Source organism: Sus scrofa, chromosome 2, assembly GCF_054392235.1.
Source record: "Sus scrofa isolate SSC_HxYL_T2T_F1_AM1 chromosome 2, Sscrofa_HxYL_maternal_Yorkshire_Landrace_v2.0, whole genome shotgun sequence".
Classification (NCBI taxonomy): Eukaryota; Metazoa; Chordata; class Mammalia; order Artiodactyla; family Suidae; genus Sus; species Sus scrofa.
Genome location: NC_139384.1, coordinates 64,500,446 through 64,519,258, shown reverse-complemented (window position 1 = coordinate 64,519,258; position 18,813 = coordinate 64,500,446).

The following is an 18,813-nucleotide window of genomic DNA, read 5'->3' as shown; positions in this document are numbered from 1 at the left end:
TTTAAAAAAAAAATGGAGTTAAGTAGTTCTATTTATACTAAATAGTTAATTAATCAAGGCATATCATTAGCCAGTGAACACCGAAAACAAAACTTTATTTTACTGAAGTTGATTTAATAAGCTATATAACTAATTTACAATAAAATAGACATTCTTTTTTTTTTTTTCCCCACTGTACAGCAAGGGGGTCAAGTTATCCTTACATGTATACATTACAATTACTTTTTTTTTCCCCACCCTTTCTTCTGTTGCCACATGAGTATCTAGACAAAGTTCTCAATACTATTCAGCAGGATCTCCTTGTAAATCTATTCTAAGTTGCATCTGATAACCCCAAGCTCCCGATCCCTCCCACCCCCTCCCCCTCCCATCAGGCAGCCACAAGTCTTTTCTCCAAGTCCATGATTTTCTTTTCTGAGGAGATGTTCATTTGTGCTGGATATTAGATTCCAGTTATAAGTGATATCATATGGTATTCATCTTTGTCTTTCTGGCTCATTTCACTCAGGATGAGATTCTCTAGTTCCATCCATGTTGCTGCAAATGGCACTATGTCATTCTTTTTTGTGGCTGAGTAGTATTCCATTGTGTATATATACCACCTCTTCCTAATCCAATCATCTGTTGATGGACATTTGGGTTGTTTCCATGTCCTGGCTATTGTGAATAGTGCTGCAATGAACATGCAGGTTCAGATGTCTCTTTTAAGTAGAGTTTTGTCCAGATATATGCCCAAAAGTGGGATTGTGGGGTCATATGGAAGTTCTATGTATAGATTTCTAAGGTATCTCCAAACTGTTCTCCATAGTGGCTGTACCAGTTTACATTCCCACCAGCAGTGCAGGAGGATCCCCTTTTCTCCACAGCCCCTCCAGCACTTGTTATTTGTGGACTTATTAATGATGGGCATTCTGACTGGTGTGAGGTGGTATCTCATGGTAGTTTTGATTTGCATTTCTCTTATAATCAGCAATGTTGAGCATTTTTTCATGTGTTTGCTGGCCATCTGTAAAATATACATTCTTAAATTTAAAAAATAGATGGGCTATTCAAACACTACTGAAAAAACTTTGTTTTTTACATGAAGCCTTTTTTATTTAAAAATTATTTTATTTTTTAATTTAATTTGTTTTTTAATGAATTTAATTGGAGTATAGTTGATTTATAAAATTGTGTTAGTATCCAGTGTACAGCAAAGTAAGCCAATTATACATATATATCCATTGCTTTTCAGACTCTTTTCCCATATATGTTACTACACAGTATTCAGTATTTCTTTGTTACCTATTTTATATGTAGTAGTGTGTATCTACCAGCCTACACCACAGCCACAGCAATTCGGGATCCAAGCTGTTTCTGCAACCTACACAACAGCTCATGGCAATGCTGGCCCTTAACCCACTGAGCAAGGCCAGGGATCAAACTCACAACCTCATGGATCCCTGTCAGGTTCGTTAACCACTGAGCCATAATGGAAACTCCCTCATGAAGTTCTTTTTAAACTTAACCCTTGTTATTATACAATTCTGACAATAGATCTGATTGTGATTAGCTGTGAAAAGATAGTAAAACTGATAAAAGCAACTGCTTATATTGTCTATGAACTAATATTCTGGATTTATGGTGAATAATAAATGACCCTAGCCTCACTTAAATCATCTCGTGAACTATAATGAAAATAATTATAATATTTTATAATTAATACATAATGACAGTTTATTTGAATTAGAAATATATTTGAAATATAAGAATAATTCTTTTAGCTGCGATTGAACAAAGACATTTGTTGAAGAAAACAAAGTTGAAGGATAAAAAATGTATTTGTTAAATGTGAGGGTTCCTTTTACTCACAGCCTGTGAAATATCTTCTAGAAGTGGGAAGACTGCAGCCAGGAAGAGATTGCTTTAAAATAGCAGAGATATCATAAATTATATTCTTTAGGAGTAAAGATGTTTTCATATAATAATACAACCACATTTTATTAGTCACATAGAAGCTGGCACTATTGTAGGAACCCATGTGGAAGTTTTAGTTACTGTTTGGATTGAAATTATTCAAGATTTCATGTAATAAGTTTAGGAAATGTGTGATATAAGAGTTTCTTAACTTAAGAAACAGAAGATTTTAAATAGAGTTTGAGGTTGAGTGAGTGGCTGCACATTTTTTAGAATCATTTTCACCAAAAATAGTAGATGATGGAATGGAAAACTGAAAATACTTTCAGAGCTGACTGAAAAATGTAATTTTTGAATGGGAAGTGAGATAAGAGTCTTGAAAGAGATAAGGCCTAAAACTATTGCAGTATGATTTACATGTTCTCAAGTAATACTGAAGAATCAACCTAATGCTTACAAACCCCAATCTGCAATAAAGATTGTGGAGGACAGCCTTTCTTATTTCCTGTTTATTATAATTATTTTCATGAATGAAGAATGGTTACATGGTACCCATTATAATCCTTTTTTTTTTTTTTTTTTTTTTTTTGTCTTTTCAGGGCCATGCCCATGGCATATGGAGGTTCCCAGGCTAGGGGTCTAATCGGAGCTGTAGCTGTGGGCCTACACCACAGCCATAGCAATGTAGATACAAACCACATCTGTGACCTACTCCACAGCTCCTGGCAATGCCAGATCCTTAACCCACTGAGCGAGGCCAGGGATGAAACCCACAACCTCATGGTTCCTAGTCGGATTCCTTTCTGCTGTGCCACAATGGGAACTCTGGTACCCATTATAATCTTGATGCCACTTCCTTCATTCTCTTAAGCCTACATGAATCCAAAATTTAAAATCAAAGCCTAGAAATCACTTGCTAGATTTTACATGAAAATGTTAAGTGAAAAATATAGTGAAGGTTAAAAAATGGCTATTATTATCTATCTATAATAACATTTATGTGTATATACACATATTACTAAATAATTTATAGAATATATAATGCATATATATATATAAAATTAGAAGAATAAATTTTAGACATAATCCAGGTGACTAATCACCTATTTTGATATGGTTATACATTATTATTTTTAAGTACAAGCTACATAAAATTGAAGTGTGCTATGCTTTTAATTTTTGCATTTTAATTCCTTTTTCCACTTGTACACCTGAACTGCTTTTGTGTTTTATCTCATATTTAGCTTATAACATCCTATGTTTATTTGTAACTGTTATACTTTAAAAATATAAGTTCAAATAATTATTTTCTTTAATCTAAGCTTACATATCTTATAAGTAGATAAGCTGGAATTATATCTAGCTTTAAGCCTAAACACTCTCCAATGTACTTGTGTAATGAAACTGAATAAACATATTCTCGCTGCAAAACCAAATCTGAAGTATGTATTCTTATAATTAGTTTCTGCCTTGAAGATGTCTACATAATTACCTATTTATCTAATAATGCTGATTCACTGTTGTAAAATATCACTTAATAATATGAATTAGAAGAACAAAAAATATACACATACAAATATTCTCATATTCTAGTTCTCTTTAGGTCATAAAAAAGTTCTCAAAATGTACACCTTCTAAAATTCAAAATACATATTACATGGATATTAATTACTGTCAGTAAAATTCCTAAGTCAGTAAGTTAATATAACATATTATGTATTCCTTGTTGTCTTTAGTAGAACATATTATGGAAATATATGAAGGAATGCAGAATCTCATCTAGGATTCTATGTAAGGATATTGTGAAGAACTAACCCAAGAACCCTTGGGTGATGTGATTCTGATTCTGTGAAAGTCATTTTACAATGTTATTAATTTGAGAAAATTGATGTTAATGCAATATAAACTGTATTATAAACATTTAGATTGATATATAATAAGTCCATTTCCAAGAACTACAATTGAGGTGTTTTCCCATTGGGGCTTATGGGCTAAAGACCCATCATTATTTCTGTGAGGATGTGGGTTCAATCCTTGGCCTTGCTCAGTTGGTTAAAGTCAATCTTTATTGCATGCTGCAGCATAGTCACAGATGTGGCTCAGATTTTGTTTTGTCATGGCTGTGGCATAGGCCTCAAGTGCAACTCTGATTTAACCCCTGGACATGGAATTTCCATATGCTGCAAGTGTGCTCATAAAAAAAGAAAAAAAGGAAAGGAAAAAAGAAAAATCTACAATTGAGTACTGTAGCTAATTCATTAAAAAAAAAAAAAAACCTCTTGGTAAAATTGACCTGGTAACTTGGTTAACTGTTTTCCCAGCCCTACTCATTAGGAGGAAGGAAGGTCAGTTTGGGGGAAAGTCCAACATTTTAATTTACTTTAGAAATCTTAAGAAGACGAGTTCCAAATTTCTGTGAAACCAGGTAGAGAGTGTCATTGTGTTTTAGAGCCTTTTAGAGGTCTAATCTGATATTTCTTCTAATTCATGCAACAAAACTAATTTAAGGAGGCTCATTAGATAAATTTACACTCTTGCTGAACCTCCATAAATAATCATACCAGCTTTATTTTGTAATCATGAAAATACTTTGTTGAGAAGAGTTTTGATTCAAAGAAAAGTGAGGGTAGGGTCTAAAAATCTGTGCTTCAGTGAAAAATCCTGTATCATTCCGACTCTAGAAAACACTCTTCCATATTTTCAAACTCAATCTTGAATAACTCATTTCATATTTTTGTGATTCAGTGTTATCTTTTTAATAATAAAACTATATATTTTTAAAAAAATATATCAATCTCTAAAAGGAGACTGTTTCTGGAATTTTCTTTCCAAATCTAAAAATAAACATAGGGACAAAGCTACCTTTCCACAGACAAGAAAATCATGGACTTGGAGAATAGACTTGTGGTTGCCAAAGGGGAAGGGGAGGGGCTGGGAGGGACTGGGAGCTTGAAATAAATAGATGCAGGATGTTGCCTTCGGGATGGATTAGCAATGGGATCCTGCTGTGTAGCACTGGGAACTCTGTCTAGTCACTTATGATGGAACACATAATGTGAGGAAAAAAGAAAGTATACATGTATGTATAACTGGGTCACCATGCTGTACAGTAGAAAAAATATATATATAAATGATTTTTAAAAATACAAAAAAAGAGAAAGATCTGCAATGAACTTGATGAATATTAACTTTAAGAGATGTGATATATGATTCATTTTGAAACATAGGCGTATTTGTGTGGTTTTATTTATCATACATAATAGATATAACTACAATCTTAATCACAGAGCAAATAATATAGTTGTTCTATTGCAAATGAAATATTCTAGGCTTCTAGGTAGAGAGTTTTGTGTTGGGAGCAAAACATGAACTGTATTTCTTCTAGAAGTTTTAGAAGACAGATTTTAAAAATATGTCTGTGGTGGTTGTGAGTTAGTAAAGTGTAAACACAGAAATAATTGCATTTTAAGCCATTTCACATACATTTTTGGCCTTCTACTACCTATATAGAATTTCTAGTTTGATGACTTCAATGGTTTTATTCCTTTTTTTTTCCTTTGGCTGAACCCATGGCAAGTGGAAGTTTCTAGGCCAGGGATCAAACCTGCAGTATAGCAGAGACCTGAGCTGTTGTAGTGACAACACTGTATCCTAACCTGATGTACCATAAGAGAACACTTCTTCTTTCTTCTTTTTCAGCTCTTTTTTTCTGTTGGTTGGTAAAAATGAACCAACCTCATTTCATATTTATTACCTCAAAATTTGTAACATTCAAGGGATAAAATAGGTGAGCTAGGGGATGCATTTAGTTAGTTAGATAGATAGATAGATAGATGATTGATCAATCTGGGAATCCATTTTTAAGTCAAGTCACTTCAAATCTCTGAATCTCAATTTTATTATCTATGAAATGTCAATTGTGGAGTCAAGAGATAGTGGTCAAGATTAAATACAAATCCTAGAACATATCCTGACACATTACAGGTGCTAATCTTAAGAAATGGTCAATAGGAGTTCCTATCGTGGCATGGCAGAAATGAATTCAACTAGTATCCATGAGGATGTGGGTTTTATCCCTGTTTTTGATCAGTGGGTTAAGGATCTGGCATTGCCGTAAGCTGTGGAGTAGATCTTAGAAATGGCTCAGATCCTGCATTGGTGTGGCTATGGTATAGGCTAACAGGTTTAGCTCTGATTTGACCCCTAGTCTGGGAAATTCCATATGCCATGGGTAAGGACCTAAAAAAGAAAAAAAAAAGAAATAGTCAATAAAAGTTTAAACATTTATCTTCTCTTCCATGTAGGAAATTGGCCAGATTCAGAACTTGTTTTGTTTTTTGTTTTTTTTTTTCTCCTTCCCATTAAAATTCTTCACATTATTTTAGCTCTTTTCTCATATGCATAATGTCATTAGTGCTGATAAATTGGAATTTTTTAGGGAATTTTAAAAAATCAGATATATTGAAAATATTTGTACATGGAAATGGGTTAATTATTGCTTTTTCAGTGGATTTTTAATTCACAAAATAAAAGGCAAAGGAATGTTTTTTTAGTTTTGTTTTCACCTAAGAAATTCTGTCCTCTTCACTTTAGATCTTGAAGTATTCAAAGCTAATGTTCAGCAGTTAAAATGCAATCTTGTCAGTTACAAGAGTCTCACATGACAGAATACTAGAACAGCACAACATGAATTACTGAAAAATGCTCCATTGGCAGATATGGTACATGAACTCAAATGCCAGGGCTGATGTGCCATTCATTGCTTCATTTCTTTACTTTTTTTTAAACTTTTCTTATTTTCCTTTTTTTTTTTTTTTAAGGCAGCACCCATGGCATATGGAGTTGCCAGACTAGGGGTCAAATCTGAGCTGCAGCTGCAGGCCTATGCCACAGCCATAGCAATGCCAGATTCAAGCCATGTCTATGACCTATATCAGAGCTCAAGGCAATGCTGGATCCTTAACCCACTAACAAGGGTCAGGGACTGAACTCACATCTTAATGGACACTAGTTGGGTTCAATACCACTGAACCACAATGGGAACTCCTTTTTTATTTTTTCAATTTTAAAATGTGACAATATTAACTATTACTAAAAATGTTAAAAATAACTGTAGGAGAAAGTGCCATAAAGCAATGTTTATCATGTAAGTACTAGAGAAGTCCCAGGGTGGGGAGAAACTATGCTGTTTAGGAGAGCTTGAACAGATTTATCAAACTACAATGAGTATTGTGTCTACCTTAATTATAGCATTGAAAATCTCATTGTGGAGGAATAAGAGAATGAATTGTGTAAATTGTACTTGACATATGGATTCATGCTGATTTAACAACAGATGAGCCAAATGTTATCTGACCTCAAGGTAATATTACCTGATTTGACATTTCTGTGCAAAGAAGTCTCAAGGCAGAAAAATAGCTTCTCAATATGAAGTAATAGTTGTTTGCAGATTTAGAGATAAGTCTTAGGACTTAAATATGAAAATGAAATAGTTATTTAATAGTAATAAGCATTTATTCAAAGTAAAATTGTATAATGTATTCATTTACATTGATTTCCACTTAATATACTTTAAATATTTTATCTGATTTTTAAGTTATTTGAGTTTGTGTAGAGCAGTATAACCACTTTTCCTAATAAAGTCAAGATATAACTAAAGATTTTCTAGAAAACTCTTTGGCTAAAAAGGTTTGTATTTTCAAATTTTAATCTCTAGATTAAAAAAAAATCTTTTTCCAAAAAAAATAACTGCAGCTTTGAATTTAAGACCTGTAAAATTTTAAATAATGCACAGCCTGACTAAAATAATAACTTGAAGTTAGCTTATTGTTTTAAACTTGAATTACTTCGTCAGGTATCTGCTTTCAGGAGCAATTATATTAATGCCACATGGAAAATTATATTCAAATATCAACTGATTTCATTTATTGGAGTTCAGGGATTGGTAACTTTATTTTTATTCTCATTGTTCTCATTTTCCTAATGGATCTATTTGGCAACCTCTCCAAGATCATTCTCATCCTCTTGGACACCCAGCTCCACACACATGTATTTCTTTCAGCTCTCTTTCAATGACCTGACCTATATCTCCACCATTATCTCCAAAATGACCAACAATTTTCAGTTTAAAAGTGAGTAAATCTCATATATATATATTTGGATTAGAGATTCTTCTTCTTGACTCTAGCAGGTACAGGAGGATTTATTTTGGGTGCAATGGCTATGGTTGTTAAGTGGCCATTTGCTTTCCTCTTTACTATTCCATCAGAATCAGCAAAAGAGTGTATGTGTGTGTTGATGATAATGTGATCTTGGTTGCTAAGCTAAATCAACTCCTCTGCCCACACCTTATTGCCAATCTAGGGCCATCAAACATTTCTTCTCTGGTATCACAGCCATGTTGACTCTGGCCTGCATAGACACCTGGGTCTATGAGAACACTTGTTTTTGAGCACTAATTTCTTCTTTTTGTTGCTTTTAACTTGTATTAAATTTTCCTATGACTGTGTTCTTTTTGTCTATCTTATGCAATCAGCAAAGGGAAGAAGAAGGTGTATTCAACCTGCAGACCCCACCTCGCTGTGGTAACTATCTACTCTGGACTACTTGTTTACTCTTACCTATGCCCCAAATTTCTACATACTCCAAAGGAGGACAACTCTGGTTGTGTTCTACACTATTCTGACCACAAAGTTCAATCCTTTTATCTATAGCCTTAGAAATAAGGAGGTGATTGGGGGCTCTGAGAAGAGTAGTTCAGAGCATCTTCTGTTGGAAAAATGTGGAAAAGTTTTTGCAGTAGTATCAGATTTGGTATAAATCCATTCAGCAGCATACTATAATTTAAAATATTACTTATCTTTAAATAAAAGAACTCAAATTAGTCTATATGAAAAAACACTCATGCCTGGACAAAATTGTCATATATGAATATGTCTTCCAGCCTCATTCTTTTTCCTTCATGGAGTTTTTTTTCCCCATTAATTTCAAAAGCTTTTAATTTTTTTTTTTCATATGCTGTCAATGAAAATAGTTTTGTCATGTAATAATACAAATGAAAACTAACTGAAGGTGTCATTAAGCATACTAGTTTTACTATTTTCCATTTAGTTTACAATATATCTAAAACATGTTTTCTGAATGACTAGATTGAAATAAGTGTCAAAAGACTTCTTGTTCTCCTCATAGTAGGCCTACAATTACCATTAACAGTTATTCTTTTCTTCATATAGGGAAAATACATATCAGAGTTTGAGCTGAGACTTCATCAGAGATTCTGAAGTCCTTACACCATGTTGAATAGAAATGATAATTTGATGTTCCCCTTATGGTGGTGCATCCTAGGGAAGTGATGGTATATCAGCTATAACTAAGGATCAATAATAAGGATTTGGAGTTACCAAAAGAGAACAAGCATTTTTTTTTTACTCAATATGATTTATTCTCTATAATACTTTGTTGAAGAGTTCAATGATTTGCACTCAGAATTTATATAACCAAGGGACAACCCAGTGGAATACAAAGAGTTGGTCTGAAGTCTTTGTTCTGAAGGCCATACAAAGTCTTTTGCTTTGGGGAAATAAGAATCATAAAATTAATGGGTCAGAGTTTTGTCTAATTAGTAGATATTGTAAATATCAAGGACTTTCTTGCAACTATCCCCCACTTTCCACACATATTCAGTTTATATCCTAAGTATTCACTGTAATTCTTGTATTAGATTATATCTCTCTGATGATGTTTTATTCTCCATTCACTACATCTCATAATTCTACTGAAAGAGTCTGGAGAAAGTTAACTTGTATGAACCAATTTTAGCTATTCATATCATGGCTTAGTCACTTTCCAAAACAGGTGCCACCACTACATCCCAGAAAAATCTATCAGGTCAAGTAAACCTCCTGTTTGAAGCATTAGCACTGTCGCCCAGTGATCCCTGCAGAAATGTGCATTTCTTTTAAGAATGTGTCTTCAAATACAAGGTAATTTGATTTTAAAATTTGTTAAAAATTATTTTCTTTTTTTACATTTATTAATATAGTTGATTTTAAATGTGTCAATTTCTGCCATACAGCAGTGATCCAGTCATACATGTGTGTGTGACTTATATGTATATATAGAGAGATAGATATAGATGATATAGAGATAGATAGATATATATAGAGAGATATATAGATATGGAATGTATATATTCCATTTCTTAGGTTATTTTCCATCATGGTTTATCCCAAGAGATTTGATATATTTTCCTGTGCTATAGAGTAGGAATAATTGCTTTCTCAAATGTTACTTAAGAAGAATATTTAAGTGAAAATATATTTACTTTGTAATATTGCAACAGTTTTTCAAAACTTTTTAAGCACCCCCAACACATATGCTAATATTGCAACCCAACATAACTCCTCCACATACATTCATGCTCAGAGATAGAATAAACAAAATTTCAAATAGCAGGAACAGCTTTCAATCAAGCAAGTAACACTTCTGCGTGAGAGACTATTCAAGCACACCTGCTACATGCCCTGAGAAAAGTAGAATTAGTGAATAGAAAGAAAAAAAATCATGGAAACCAGGAAAAAAAGATGATAATATCTGGTGGATATTTCAGTTGTTATCATTGTAAATAATCAATGGAATGTGGAATTGAGAAAGGATGTCCATTCCAGACCCTTTATCCATTTCAGGAGTGAATAATTGAGAGAATCAGAAGATGTGTATGTAGTGTAGGACCTGACACACCACGTCTTAGAGGAGTTACACCATATCTCTAGACTTAGTTTGCTAAAAAGTATGATGGAAAAAATATACCCTAAGCTATTAGTTAATAATATAGGGAAGAAACTATATATTTTTCTCTGTCCATCTTGATCTTTCTGAAATTTTCCCTATAATAAAATCAGGTTAATAGAAAAAAATGTATTAACATGTATACCTCCTGTATACATGGGAGAAACCCAAGAAAACTGAGTAACTCCCCAAAATGGCTCAAGCCATTATCTTAAAGACCATCTTCAGCTAAAGACAAAAAATGTTGGGAAAAGTGAAAGTAATGGTTGGTTATCATGAGAAACACAGAACCAGGGATATATTTGGTATGCAGATTTGGTGACTGACTTCAGCATTGATAGGAATTTCTAGAGATTTGGCCATCACTGCATTCAGCACAAAGAAAAGAGATTTTTCCAAATGGAGACTTCCCTTACAAATGTAAATATATCTTAGAAAATGATCAATTCCACTCCAGTTTTCAGAGATTTTCCTTTGTCTGTTGTTTCTTGAAAATAACCAGCCTAAAATAATCCGTAGGCTTAAGAGGCATATTTAGTGGTGCAATGGCATCATTGAACTTATTCATGGCATTCCTACAAAGGTGTGAATTATTCAGGTTTTCACACCAAAAACTCAGAAAGTGGAGATAAAGAGCTCACCAGCAAATATTGAAACAACAGGATTTCCTGAAATCTTTTATTCTAATAGTCTTCTTTCTCAGAAAAAGAGTTAGTCAATTTCAACAGATATTTCATCTACACCCACTGGTATTTCCCCCCCCCCCCCGCCAAACACTTAACATTTTAGAAGCAAAATACAGAAAGAAAACAAAAATTTATACATAGTAGTTTGAGTTTCTTGATACTATATCCCTATATTGTCCCTTCCCCCTTTCTCTAACCCTGTGTTAGCCATTAGCTTTTATTTTCTATAACTTTTAGTCTATTTCTGATTTAGCATATACATTTGTTTTATTTTTAAAATTCCACATGTGATATCATACAGTATTTGTCTTTCTCTAATTTTGCTAAGGATGAAATTCTCTGGTCCATCCACATTGCTATAAATGGCAGAATTTCATTCCTCTTATGGCTCAGTAATATGCCCTTGTATTGTATTTTCCACATCTTCCTTACTATTCATCTGAAGATGGACACTAGTGTTGGTTTCATATCTTGGCTATTATAAATAGCGTTGCTAAGAACTTTGGGATGTGTGTATCTTTTTGAAATAGTATTATTATCTTCTTTAAATATATACCCAGGTATTGAAAAATAATACAGTACTTCAATTTTTATTTTTATTTATTTATTTCCTTTTTATGGATGCGCCTGTGGCATATGGAACTTCCTAAGCCAGGGGTTAAATCAGAGCTGCAAGTGCAGTCCTATGTCACAGCAACACTGGATCCAAGCTGTATCTGCAACCTATGCTGCAGCTTGTGACAATGCCTGATACTTAACTCACTGAGCCAGGCCAGGGATTCAACCCACATACTTATGGCCACTATGTCAGGTTCTTAACCCACTGACCCATAATGGGAACTCTAAGCCACAATGGGAACTCCTCAATTTATAATTTCTTGAGGCATTTCCATACTCTTTTCCATAGTGGCTACACTAAATTTCGTTTCTCTGAACAGTGTTCAATGATTACCTTTTCCCAAATGGTCTTTTATTGATAGCTATTCTGAAAGATGTGAGGTGATATCTTATAATTTTTTTAACCTGCATTTCTCTAATAATTAACCACATTGAGCATTTTTTCATGTGTGTGCCGGATATTTGTGTGTTCTTTGGAAAAAGTTCTATTCAGTTCTTCTGCCCATTTTTTTTCTTCTTGTTTAGCTCTTTTGATACTGGGATATATGGACTGCTTATGTATTTTAGATAATATCCCCTTGTTGGTCATATCGTTTGCATATATTTTCTCCCAGTAAGTAAGTTGTCTTTTCATTTGATGTAAAACAGCTTTCAAATTAAATTAGGTCCTTTTTACAAAATTTCTTCTTTTGTTTTCTTTCACCTTAGGGGACAGATCCACCAAGATATTGCTATGATTTGTATCAAGTGGTATTATGCCTATATTATTTTCTTGGAGTCTTATGGTGATCTCTTCATGGCTCAGCAGTTAATGAACCTGACTAGGATCAATGAGGATGTGAGTTTGATGCCTGGCTTTGCTCAGTGGGTTAAGGATCCGGCATTGCCATGAGTTGTGGTGTAAGTCACAGATGCAGTTCAGATCCTGTGTTACTGTTGTTGTGGCATAGGCAGGTAGACATAGCTCCAATTCAACCCCTAGCCTGGGGACTTAAAAAATAGGTCTTTAGTCCATTTTTATTTTATTTTTGTATATGAGGTGAGAGAAAATGTCCTAATTTTATTAATTTATGTATAGCTCTCCAGTTTCCAGTACCACTTCTTGAAGAGACTCCTTTGCCCGTTTTATATTGTTGCATCCTTTGTAGTAGATTATTGATCATCAGTGACTAGATTTAAGGCTAGTCTCTGTATTCTCTTCCATTGACCTATGTGTCTCTTTTTGTGTCAGTACCATGCTTCTTAAATTACTGTAGCTTTATACTATTGCTTGAAGTCAAGGAGTTTTCTTTCTCCCAAGATTACTTGGAAATTTAGGATCTTTTGTGGTGCTACATAAATCTGAGGATTATTTTTTCTAGTTATATAAATAATTCATGGGTGTTTTGATAGAAATTTTATTAAATCTGTAAATTGCTTTGTGTATTATGGCCATTTGATGATATTAATCTTCTATTCAAAGATCATAGGAAAATTTTCTCTTTCTTTAATCTTCAATTTCCTTTACGATTGTTTTATAGTTTCTAAGTATAGGTCTTTTGCCTCTTTGGTTAAGTTTATTTGCAGCTATTTTACTTTTTTTGATGTGATTTTAAACAGGTATTTTAAACTTCCTTTTTTATGATATCTTATTATTGATGTATAGAAAAACAACAAATTTTCTGTATATTATATTTGTATTCTGGAAATATCGTGAATTTATTTTTTTAGTTCAAATAGCTTTTTGGTGACTACTTTAGGGTTTTCTATGTAAAATACCATGTTAGCTATAAATATTGACAGTTTTACTCATACAATTTAGATGTCTTTTATATCTGTTGTGGAAAATTATTCTAATATTATGTTTAATTCAAGTTGGGGATTAGACATCCTTATCTTGTTCCTGAATTTAGAGAAAAATAAAATATTTTTTGCTGAATCTTATCATTTTGAAAGTTGAGCTTCTGTTTTCATTTGCTTGATAAAATTATGGGGATTTCATGATTCATTAGCTCTGTGGAAATTAGACAGTGTTGAGGTTAAGGCTCAAGTATCTCATTGACCTCAAGTTGTATAAAACATATGTGTTTGTGCTGTGCAGTGTGGACAGTACTTAGTATTTAATAACTAAGAAATCATTTGCTCCTGGAAGTAACTGATCTATGTGGCAGCTTCAGGCAATACCAATTCTTTAATCCACTGAGGAAGGCCACAAATCAAACTCATGTCCTCAGAGATTATGTTCCTAACCCACCGAGCCACAATATAAACTTCTTTGAATTTCTTTGGTCTTCACTTGGAGCCTGTAGGTTATATAATGGGAAAACTGGAAGAAGCCAGCTATGGGTGAGAATTTTTACCATAGTCATTTTTCCAAGATCTCTGGAAAGAAATCTTTGGATTCCTTTCTCCCAGATCTCTGGAAAGTAATCTTTGGAAAGAAATGTTATGTGTACTAAAACTGGCTAAAATTAGAATAAATATAATTAATTTTTAAATGAGTTGTAATATTGAAGGTGATTTGGTACAAAATTAGAGTGTGGGTATTCACTCTTAAAACAACAATTTTTACTACATTAGTGGCCTGTTCTTAATAAGAAATTGAAAAGTTTTTTTCTTTACTTTTGAAGAAACTTGCCTATAAAACAAAGATTTTGTGTCTTGTCAAAATAATTTTCTCTGATGTTTAAAGCAGGTCTTTGACTAAAAAAGAAAACTGAATCTTACATATAAAATTAATTATTTGTTTATATATCTGCATTGCAAGTATTTACATGGGCTTATGGAAATAAATTTTGCAAGTATTTAACTAAATGGGAAAATATGACCAAATATAAGTTGCCCCTTAGAAATTAAAAATGGGCCATTTTTCATTTATGTAACTGTATGTATTTATGCAGTCAATTAGAAAAATCTAGCTATAAAATCAAACAACAACAAAAAAATTTCCAACAAACAAAAGTCCAGGACCAGATGGCTTCACAGGCGAATTCTATCAAACATTTAGAGAAGAGTTAACACCTATGCTTCTAAAATTATTCCAAAAAATTGCAGAGGAAGAGATACCCCCAAACTCATTCTATGAGGCCACCATCACCCTGATACCAAAACCAAAGATACCACAAAAAAAAAAAAAAAATCACAGGCCAATTTCACTGATGAACATAGATGCAAAAATCTACAACAAAATACTAGCAAACCAAATCCAGCAATACATTTAAAGGATTTTACATCGTGATCAAGTGGTATTTATCCCAGGGATGCAAAAGTTCTTCAATATCCACAAATCAATCAGTGTGATACACTACATTAACAAACCGAAGAATAAAAACCTTTCAATAGATGATTTTGAAAAAGACTTTGACAAAATCTAACACCCATTTCTGATAAAAACCCTCCAGAAAGTGGGCATAGAGTGAACCTACCTCAACATTATAAAGGCTATATATGACAAATCCACAGCGAACATCATCCTCAATGGTGAAAAGCTGAAAGAATTCCCACTCAGATCAGAAACAAGACAGAGATGTCCACTCTCACCACTACTATTCAACAGTTTTGGAAGTCCTAGCCATGGCAATCAGAAAAGCAAAACAAATAAAAGAAATTCAAATTGGAAAGGAAGAATTAATTAAAACTATCACTATTTGCAGAAGACATGACAATATACCTAGAGAATCCTAAAGACTCTACCAGAAAACTTTTAGAACACAGCAATGAATTTGGCAAAGTTGCAGGATATAAAATTAATACACAGAAATTGATGGCATTTCTATATACTAACAATGAAAGAGCAAAAAGAGAAATTAGGGAAGCAATCCCATTTACCATCACATCAAAAACTATAAAATACATAGGAATAAACTTACCTAAAGAGACAAAAGACCTTTATTCTGAAAACTATAAGATGCTGATGAAAGAAATCGAAGATGACACAAACAGTTGGAAAGACATACCATGCTTTTGGATTGGAAGAGTCAATATTATCAAAATGACTATACTACCCAAGGCAATGTACAGATTCAATGAAATCCCTATCAAATTACCAAGGTCATTTTTCACAAAGCTCAAACAAAATATTTTAAAGTTTGTTTGGGCTTTTTTTTTTTTTTTTTGCTATTTCTTGGGCCGCTCTAGCGGCATATGGAGGTTCTCAGGCCAGGGGTCAAATCGGAGCTGTAGCCGCCAGCCTACACCAGAGCCACAGCAACACAGGATCCGAGCTGCATCTGCAACCTATACCACAGCTCATGGCAATGCTGGATCGTTAACCCACTTAGCAAGGGCAGGGACCGCACCCGCAACCTCATGGTTCCTAGTCAGATTCGTTAACCACTGTGCCATGACGGACACTCCTAAAGTTTGTTTGGAAGCACAAAATACCCAGAATAGCCAAAGACATCCTGAAAAAGAAAAATGGAGCTGGAGGAATCAGGCTCCCAGACTTGAGACCATACTACAAAGCAACAGTCATCAAAACTATACGGTACTGGCACAAAGACAGAAAAATAGATCAGTGGAACAGGATAGAAAGCCCAGAGTTAAATCCATACACCTACAGTCAACCATTCTATGACAAAGGAGGCAAGAATATACAATGGAGAACAGAAAGCCTGTTCAATAATTGTTGCTGTGAAAAATGGACTGTCACATTTAAAAGAATGCAGTTAGATCACTTGCTAACAACATACACAGAAATAAACTCAAAATGGATTAAAGACCTAAACATAATACCAGATACTCTAAAACTCCTAGAGGAAAACATAGGCCAAACACTCTCTGACATAAATGACAGCAACATCTTCTCAGATCCACCTCTTAGAGTAATGACAGTAAAAACAAATGGGACTTAATTAAACTTAAAAGTTTCTGCACAGAAAAACCCAAATAAAATGAAAAGACAACACATGGAATGGGAGAAAGTCTTTGCAAATGAATCAACTGACAAAGGATTAATCTGCCAAATTTATAAACACTTCCTACATCTCAATACCAAAAAACCAAACAACCCCATCGAAAAATGGGCTGAAGATCTAAACAGACAGTTCTCCAAAAAAGACATACAGATGGCCGAGAAACACATGAAAAGATGTGTGACATCACTCATTATTAGAGAAATGCAAATCGAAACCACCATTGGGTACCTCCTTACACCAGCAAGAATGGCCATCATCAAAAAGTCTACAAACAATGCTGGAGAGGGTGTGGAGAAAAAGGAGCCCTATTACCCTGTCAGTGGGAATGTAAATTGGTGCCACCACTGTGGAAAATAGTATGGAGATTCCTCAGAAAACTAAAAATAGAACTACCATTTGATCCAGCAATCCCATTCCTGGGCATCTATCCAGAGACAACCATGATTCAAAAAGACACATGTACTCCAATGTTCATTGCAGCATTATTTGCAATAGCCAAGACATGGAAACAGCATAAATGTCCATCGACAGAAGAGTGGATAAAGAAGAAGTGGTAAATATACACAGTGGAATATTTATTACTCAGCCGTTAAAAGCAACAACATACTGGCATTTTTAGCAGCATGGATGGACCTAGAAATTATCATGCTAAGTGAAGTGAGTCAGACAGTGAGACACAACATCAAATGGTATCACTTCCATGTGGAATCTAAAAAAAGGACATGATGAACTTCCTTGCAGAACAGATGCTGACTCACAGACTTTGAAAAACATATGGTTTCCGAATGAGATAGACTGGGCGAGTGCAGGAATGCACTAAGGGTTTGTGAGGGAAATGCTGTAAAATTCCATTGTGATGATTGTTGTACATCTATAAATGTAATAAAATTCATTTAGTAATTTTTAAAAATTACTAAATTTTAAAAAAGGTCTTATTTTTTTAAATGGGGCCTTTTTGATTTATGTAATTATATTTGTGCACTCAATTAGAAAAATACAGCTATAAAATCAAACAACCAGAATGGGAGGCATGATGTACTTGGTAACTATAAGGCTCAAAACAGGGAAATAATAAAATGGCTTCATTGCAAGAAACAAACTGAAACTTATTATGATAGTAATTCAATTAAGACAAACCTCAGAAGCCATTTAGTTGCCTCCTCCTCCATCTCTTCTCAACTCCATTATATACTCTCTGTTGTGATCTCCTCTGCCCTTGTTCTTGGGTGGCTGTGTGGTGAGAATGCTGAACCCTAACCAATAGAGGTAGGCCCCTGGAACATGTCCCTTAGGAGAAAGAATTCTGCAGAGAGACTGAAGGTAGTGAGGCAAATAAGTGTTTATATAATAGAGAAGAGACAGAAGACAGGTGTGGAGAAAGCAGAGGCAGGCTAGGAGGCGGTTAGAGAGGGAGAGAGAGATAGAGACAACATGGACAGAAAGAAGGAACAAGAGAGGAAGAGAGTGACACATTCTTTGGAGGTTGTTTTAATCACTTTTATGGGGGCAGTCCTTCGGGCTTCCTCTGGCCAATCATCTTGCTTCATCTGTCTTTGGCCTGACTCAGGACCCTTCTCTGTGTGTGCACAAGCATCTTTTAACCAGGATGAATTCTAGAACAAACATTTCTAGGAAGTTGACAGGATGTACCATGGCCTGGGCCACTCCTTTCTCTGACCCTTGAGGAAATTTCTGAGTGTGTGTAGTTCTGGAGGTCTCCTTAACATCAAGAAAGAGAAATAGATGGTCTCTATCTTTTATCCAAGCAGGACACAGGTTTTATCTTAAAGTTATCTGTCCATAAGGAATAGATTACAGTTCCTCAGCCTGGGACCCATCTATCACCTGCTTCACCCTGACCTTTCTCTTTTCCCTCGTCCAACACCAGGAGAAAAAAAAAAATCAATTCCAAGGTAAAAAATAAAAGCAAC